At 36.0% G+C, this 7989-nt stretch overlaps 7 non-coding genes across 7 annotated transcripts; all 7 read left to right on the forward strand.

Moving 5' to 3' along the window:
- The first annotated feature begins 268 nt into the window (after positions 1-268).
- On the forward strand, positions 269-341 carry Trnar-acg (transfer RNA arginine (anticodon ACG)). The gene has a single exon. It is a non-coding gene; the product is annotated as a tRNA-Arg (tRNA).
- Positions 342-1558: 1217 nt separating this feature from the next.
- Positions 1559-1631, forward strand: Trnar-acg (transfer RNA arginine (anticodon ACG)). Its single transcript has one exon. It is a non-coding gene; the product is annotated as a tRNA-Arg (tRNA).
- Positions 1632-2203: 572 nt separating this feature from the next.
- Positions 2204-2276, forward strand: Trnar-acg (transfer RNA arginine (anticodon ACG)). Its single transcript has one exon. It is a non-coding gene; the product is annotated as a tRNA-Arg (tRNA).
- Positions 2277-2848: 572 nt separating this feature from the next.
- Trnar-acg (transfer RNA arginine (anticodon ACG)) lies at positions 2849-2921 on the forward strand. The gene has a single exon. It is a non-coding gene; the product is annotated as a tRNA-Arg (tRNA).
- A 572-nt stretch (positions 2922-3493) lies between these two features.
- On the forward strand, positions 3494-3566 carry Trnar-acg (transfer RNA arginine (anticodon ACG)). Its single transcript has one exon. It is a non-coding gene; the product is annotated as a tRNA-Arg (tRNA).
- A 572-nt stretch (positions 3567-4138) lies between these two features.
- Positions 4139-4211, forward strand: Trnar-acg (transfer RNA arginine (anticodon ACG)). The gene has a single exon. It is a non-coding gene; the product is annotated as a tRNA-Arg (tRNA).
- Positions 4212-4783: 572 nt separating this feature from the next.
- Positions 4784-4856, forward strand: Trnar-acg (transfer RNA arginine (anticodon ACG)). The gene has a single exon. It is a non-coding gene; the product is annotated as a tRNA-Arg (tRNA).
- The last annotated feature ends 3133 nt before the right edge of the window (positions 4857-7989 follow it).

Genomic DNA, 7989 nt, shown 5'->3' on the forward strand with positions numbered 1-7989 from the left:
AGGACTTGAAGGTGAGAGCACAAATTTTAACAGATAAAGCTAAACTTTTGAAATTACCAACACAAAAGCCAGAAAAGCTACTTTTCCCGCTTCCCTCAACTGAGAGAAATAAGTGTGCATCATAACGAATAGGAGTGTTATTTGCAGGAAAAAAAAGTTTGATTCTGGGAGTTATGCATCTACAATGGACAAGGCTATACGAGATATCATTGAAGACAATTCGAAGAGTCAAAGGTATAAAGAGTAAAATAGGAACACCAGCGTCTAAGGGCTTGTGGCGCAACGGATAACGCGTCTGACTACGGATCAGAAGATTCCAGGTTCGAATCCTGGCAAGCTCGGATAGTTTTTTGTCAATGCTTTTTAACACACCCTTTTGAAACACGAATATATGGTGGACAGTTAGGAGTTACATTTAAAAGAAATGTCTGAACAGATTATAGAGCATCCAAACGTCAGAAACAGTTTGAACTCATTAATGGGGTTTTGGTGGAATCTTTTATTAGCACATATATGTTGTGGCTGCATGCCAACCTTTACATTCAACATGTTAGAAGGATATAACAAAAATAATGTCCTCCCCGGCGGGGAATCGAACCCCGGTCTCCCGCGTGACAGGCGGGGATACTAACCACTATACTACCGAGGACTTGAAGGTGAGAGCACAAATTTTAACAGATAAAGCTAAACTTTTGAAATTACCAACACAAAAGCCAGAAAAGCTACTTTTCCCGCTTCCCTCAACTGAGAGAAATAAGTGTGCATCATAACGAATAGGAGTGTTATTTGCAGGAAAAAAAAGTTTGATTCTGGGAGTTATGCATCTACAATGGACAAGGCTATACGAGATATCATTGAAGACAATTCGAAGAGTCAAAGGTATAAAGAGTAAAATAGGAACACCAGCGTCTAAGGGCTTGTGGCGCAACGGATAACGCGTGTGACTACGGATCAGAAGATTCCAGGTTCGAATCCTGGCAAGCTCGGATAGTTTTTTGTCAATGCTTTTTAACACACCCTTTTGAAACACGAATATATGGTGGACAGTTAGGAGTTACATTTAAAAGAAATGTCTGAACAGATTATAGAGCATCCAAACGTCAGAAACAGTTTGAACTCATTAATGGGGTTTTGGTGGAATCTTTTATTAGCACATATATGTTGTGGCTGCATGCCAACCTTTACATTCAACATGTTAGAAGGATATAACAAAAATAATGTCCTCCCCGGCGGGGAATCGAACCCCGGTCTCCCGCGTGACAGGCGGGGATACTAACCACTATACTACCGAGGACTTGAAGGTGAGAGCACAAATTTTAACAGATAAAGCTAAACTTTTGAAATTACCAACACAAAAGCCAGAAAAGCTACTTTTCCCGCTTCCCTCAACTGAGAGAAATAAGTGTGCATCATAACGAATAGGAGTGTTATTTGCAGGAAAAAAAAGTTTGATTCTGGGAGTTATGCATCTACAATGGACAAGGCTATACGAGATATCATTGAAGACAATTCGAAGAGTCAAAGGTATAAAGAGTAAAATAGGAACACCAGCGTCTAAGGGCTTGTGGCGCAACGGATAACGCGTCTGACTACGGATCAGAAGATTCCAGGTTCGAATCCTGGCAAGCTCGGATAGTTTTTTGTCAATGCTTTTTAACACACCCTTTTGAAACACGAATATATGGTGGACAGTTAGGAGTTACATTTAAAAGAAATGTCTGAACAGATTATAGAGCATCCAAACGTCAGAAACAGTTTGAACTCATTAATGGGGTTTTGGTGGAATCTTTTATTAGCACATATATGTTGTGGCTGCATGCCAACCTTTACATTCAACATGTTAGAAGGATATAACAAAAATAATGTCCTCCCCGGCGGGGAATCGAACCCCGGTCTCCCGCGTGACAGGCGGGGATACTAACCACTATACTACCGAGGACTTGAAGGTGAGAGCACAAATTTTAACAGATAAAGCTAAACTTTTGAAATTACCAACACAAAAGCCAGAAAAGCTACTTTTCCCGCTTCCCTCAACTGAGAGAAATAAGTGTGCATCATAACGAATAGGAGTGTTATTTGCAGGAAAAAAAAGTTTGATTCTGGGAGTTATGCATCTACAATGGACAAGGCTATACGAGATATCATTGAAGACAATTCGAAGAGTCAAAGGTATAAAGAGTAAAATAGGAACACCAGCGTCTAAGGGCTTGTGGCGCAACGGATAACGCGTCTGACTACGGATCAGAAGATTCCAGGTTCGAATCCTGGCAAGCTCGGATAGTTTTTTGTCAATGCTTTTTAACACACCCTTTTGAAACACGAATATATGGTGGACAGTTAGGAGTTACATTTAAAAGAAATGTCTGAACAGATTATAGAGCATCCAAACGTCAGAAACAGTTTGAACTCATTAATGGGGTTTTGGTGGAATCTTTTATTAGCACATATATGTTGTGGCTGCATGCCAACCTTTACATTCAACATGTTAGAAGGATATAACAAAAATAATGTCCTCCCCGGCGGGGAATCGAACCCCGGTCTCCCGCGTGACAGGCGGGGATACTAACCACTATACTACCGAGGACTTGAAGGTGAGAGCACAAATTTTAACAGATAAAGCTAAACTTTTGAAATTACCAACACAAAAGCCAGAAAAGCTACTTTTCCCGCTTCCCTCAACTGAGAGAAATAAGTGTGCATCATAACGAATAGGAGTGTTATTTGCAGGAAAAAAAAGTTTGATTCTGGGAGTTATGCATCTACAATGGACAAGGCTATACGAGATATCATTGAAGACAATTCGAAGAGTCAAAGGTATAAAGAGTAAAATAGGAACACCAGCGTCTAAGGGCTTGTGGCGCAACGGATAACGCGTCTGACTACGGATCAGAAGATTCCAGGTTCGAATCCTGGCAAGCTCGGATAGTTTTTTGTCAATGCTTTTTAACACACCCTTTTGAAACACGAATATATGGTGGACAGTTAGGAGTTACATTTAAAAGAAATGTCTGAACAGATTATAGAGCATCCAAACGTCAGAAACAGTTTGAACTCATTAATGGGGTTTTGGTGGAATCTTTAATTAGCACATATATGTTGTGGCTGCATGCCAACCTTTACATTCAACATGTTAGAAGGATATAACAAAAATAATGTCCTCCCCGGCGGGGAATCGAACCCCGGTCTCCCGCGTGACAGGCGGGGATACTAACCACTATACTACCGAGGACTTGAAGGTGAGAGCACAAATTTTAACAGATAAAGCTAAACTTTTGAAATTACCAACACAAAAGCCAGAAAAGCTACTTTTCCCGCTTCCCTCAACTGAGAGAAATAAGTGTGCATCATAACGAATAGGAGTGTTATTTGCAGGAAAAAAAAGTTTGATTCTGGGAGTTATGCATCTACAATGGACAAGGCTATACGAGATATCATTGAAGACAATTCGAAGAGTCAAAGGTATAAAGAGTAAAATAGGAACACCAGCGTCTAAGGGCTTGTGGCGCAACGGATAACGCGTCTGACTACGGATCAGAAGATTCCAGGTTCGAATCCTGGCAAGCTCGGATAGTTTTTTGTCAATGCTTTTTAACACACCCTTTTGAAACACGAATATATGGTGGACAGTTAGGAGTTACATTTAAAAGAAATGTCTGAACAGATTATAGAGCATCCAAACGTCAGAAACAGTTTGAACTCATTAATGGGGTTTTGGTGGAATCTTTTATTAGCACATATATGTTGTGGCTGCATGCCAACCTTTACATTCAACATGTTAGAAGGATATAACAAAAATAATGTCCTCCCCGGCGGGGAATCGAACCCCGGTCTCCCGCGTGACAGGCGGGGATACTAACCACTATACTACCGAGGACTTGAAGGTGAGAGCACAAATTTTAACAGATAAAGCTAAACTTTTGAAATTACCAACACAAAAGCCAGAAAAGCTACTTTTCCCGCTTCCCTCAACTGAGAGAAATAAGTGTGCATCATAACGAATAGGAGTGTTATTTGCAGGAAAAAAAAGTTTGATTCTGGGAGTTATGCATCTACAATGGACAAGGCTATACGAGATATCATTGAAGACAATTCGAAGAGTCAAAGGTATAAAGAGTAAAATAGGAACACCAGCGTCTAAGGGCTTGTGGCGCAACGGATAACGCGTCTGACTACGGATCAGAAGATTCCAGGTTCGAATCCTGGCAAGCTCGGATAGTTTTTTGTCAATGCTTTTTAACACACCCTTTTGAAACACGAATATATGGTGGACAGTTAGGAGTTACATTTAAAAGAAATGTCTGAACAGATTATAGAGCATCCAAACGTCAGAAACAGTTTGAACTCATTAATGGGGTTTTGGTGGAATCTTTTATTAGCACATATATGTTGTGGCTGCATGCCAACCTTTACATTCAACATGTTAGAAGGATATAACAAAAATAATGTCCTCCCCGGCGGGGAATCGAACCCCGGTCTCCCGCGTGACAGGCGGGGATACTAACCACTATACTACCGAGGACTTGAAGGTGAGAGCACAAATTTTAACAGATAAAGCTAAACTTTTGAAATTACCAACACAAAAGCCAGAAAAGCTACTTTTCCCGCTTCCCTCAACTGAGAGAAATAAGTGTGCATCATAACGAATAGGAGTGTTATTTGCAGGAAAAAAAAGTTTGATTCTGGGAGTTATGCATCTACAATGGACAAGGCTATACGAGATATCATTGAAGACAATTCGAAGAGTCAAAGGTATAAAGAGTAAAATAGGAACACCAGCGTCTAAGGGCTTGTGGCGCAACGGATAACGCGTCTGACTACGGATCAGAAGATTCCAGGTTCGAATCCTGGCAAGCTCGGATAGTTTTTTGTCAATGCTTTTTAACACACCCTTTTGAAACACGAATATATGGTGGACAGTTAGGAGTTACATTTAAAAGAAATGTCTGAACAGATTATAGAGCATCCAAACGTCAGAAACAGTTTGAACTCATTAATGGGGTTTTGGTGGAATCTTTTATTAGCACATATATGTTGTGGCTGCATGCCAACCTTTACATTCAACATGTTAGAAGGATATAACAAAAATAATGTCCTCCCCGGCGGGGAATCGAACCCCGGTCTCCCGCGTGACAGGCGGGGATACTTTTTTTTTTTTATCTTTATTCAATAAAACATTCACTGCAATTTACAATAGTATTATAAAAACAAACATATAACATACATGTTCAATTCAAATCTCAAAATGTCATTCTGTTATCTTATCTTACTACATATTTACAAATTAAACACCAGGATATCTTCATCTAATAAAACAATACAATTATCATTTAAAAATTTCTTGTTAAAAACAGAAAGTCTGTTTGTATATTTACAATATGTATAGAAATATCTTACATAATGTTTCACAGTATATTTGAAATATTCCACTGTATTTACACTTTTTACATTGTTTTTTATCATTTGTCTCTGTTTCATAACACATAGTTTTGCAACAGAAAGGATAAAATTAACAAAATGAATATTAACACCTTTTACTGTTCCTGTCATTCCAAGGAGGAAAATTCTCTTGTAAGTATACTTTTGAAACAAATCTATTTCAGACTTTACAAACAACTCAAAAAGTATATTAAATATATAATCATGATATTCTTTCAATTTTTCACATGTTAGAAAAATATGAAATAAATCTTCTTGATCGTTATTACAACTTTGACATAAATCACTGTCTAATATCCTTATTTTCTTAAGTTTAATATTTGTAAAAATTCTGTTATGAACAATCTTAAAATCTAAATCAATACAGTCAGATGGCTTCCAATAACTATGCACTTGTTTCCAAATGTCAACAAATTCACTTTCGTTCACATCACCATGATCTCTCCAAAATTCATAACCATTTGGTTTAATAAAACATTTAGTCAATAGAATTGAGTAAAATCGTTTAGTGTTACAGGAAGTTACAACACTAACTTTGTTTTCGTACTCAATAAAATAGCTAGAAACTTCTTCATGCACCTCAAAGCACTTTGTGCATACAACAGTTTTCCACTCATCAGGTATTAACATTAACAGTTTTTCATATTTAACCTTTATGCTATCAAAGCTAACATTTTCCACTTTTTCTTGTATTATTTCAAAAATAGCCTGGCTTGACAAAAATCCAGGAATTACTTCATATGTTATATCTTTTAATTGTACAATACCAGCAGTTATAAAACAATCCCACTCATTAATTTTACTTGATAAAAACTTTTCAGAATTAAAAAACAAAGGTTGGTGATAAATATCAACAGTACTGAGATCCACACTTATCTCTGGTTTAATATACTGCCACGCTTCCATCATCTCCTTATAAACAGGAGGTAAACATAACATACTTTTTGTATCTAAAGACATAAATAACACACTTCTATCTAAGTTCATGTTATGTACTCTTTTCAAAAAATAATTAAATGTACTTTTCCATAAACTTTTACAATCAGGATTTAAAAACCTTCCTAAAAATTTCAGTCTAAAAGACAACATTTTTAAATGAACATCAGGAATGTTAAGTCCTCCTGTATCTTTACTTCCAATAATTGTTCTATACTTTAACAAGTGTGAGCCAGATGACCACAAAAAATTAATACATAATTGTTTCAATTTATCAGAAACCCACTGAGGTACAGATGAAACAGCTAAAGTATACCAAACCTTAGACATCATCAATGAAGAAATTACAACAGCTCTACCTGATAATGTTAGATGTCTCTGTTTCCACATATTTACAATATTTGTGATTTTTCTAATTTTATCTTTCCAATTTCTATCAATACATTCGTTTTGGTTTTTCCCAACAAAAACTCCTAAGACCTGTATACAGTTTTCACAAATTTTGAGACCTAGGTCTTTTTTATCACAATCATTTAATTTACCTTTTCCAACACACATTATCTCAGATTTATTTTTATTAACTGTAGAACCTGACGCTCTACTATAAAGATCAAAAACACCAAAAGTTTCATATATTGACCTCTTGTCATTTACACATAATGTTGTGTCATCGGCATGTTGAAATATAAGCGCCATTTCATTACTATAAGGTATATCTATGCCTCTAATATTACAATTACTCTTAATTCTATATGCTAATGGTTCTGCTGATAACACATATAATAAGGCACTGATAGGGCGGGCGTCCTTGACGAATACCATTCTTAATTTTAAAATATTTTGACAAAAATCCATTACATTTAACAGAACTTTGTATATCAGTATAAAATATTTTAATCCAATTTATAAATCTATTTCCAAACCCAAACTTTTCTAACACTTTTACCAAATATTTATGACATAATTTGTCAAACGCCTTTTCCTGATCAAATTTTACAATATATGCTTCCATATTCTCATCTTCTATTAAATCTATTATATCTCTAATACATGCAATTGTATCTGCAATGTCCCTTCCTGATATACAACAAGTTTGACTGTTTGAAATAATTTTACAAAGCACAGTTTTAAACCTGTTTGACATAACACGAGCTAAAATTTTATAATCGACTTGCAAAAGTGAAATAGGTCTATAATTTCGTAAATCCCTCTTATCACCTTTATTCTTAAAAATAAGAGATATGAGACCACTTCTCATAGATCTAGTCAATGATTTGTCATTTTCTACTGTATTATATAATTTCAATAAAATATCTTTTAAAAAATTAAAAAATTTACAATAAAACTCTACAGTAAGTCCGTCTGACCCTGGACTCTTATTCTTTGCCATCTTATTTACAGCTGAAGAAATCTCATTAATTGATATATCACTGTCACATAATTCTTGGTCATCTATATTTACCTTTATAGGTACACTTTGTAACAATTCATCCATGGCATGTTCATTTGTTTCTACACAAGAATACAATTTGTTATAAAACTGATATTGCAATTCTAATAAATTTTCCGTATCTGATACAACAATATTGTGTTCACTATCAAAAAGTTCTTATATAC

This window comes from Mytilus galloprovincialis, unplaced genomic scaffold (genome assembly GCF_965363235.1).
Source record: "Mytilus galloprovincialis unplaced genomic scaffold, xbMytGall1.hap1.1 HAP1_SCAFFOLD_130, whole genome shotgun sequence".
In the NCBI taxonomy this organism is placed as follows: domain Eukaryota; kingdom Metazoa; phylum Mollusca; class Bivalvia; order Mytilida; family Mytilidae; genus Mytilus; species Mytilus galloprovincialis.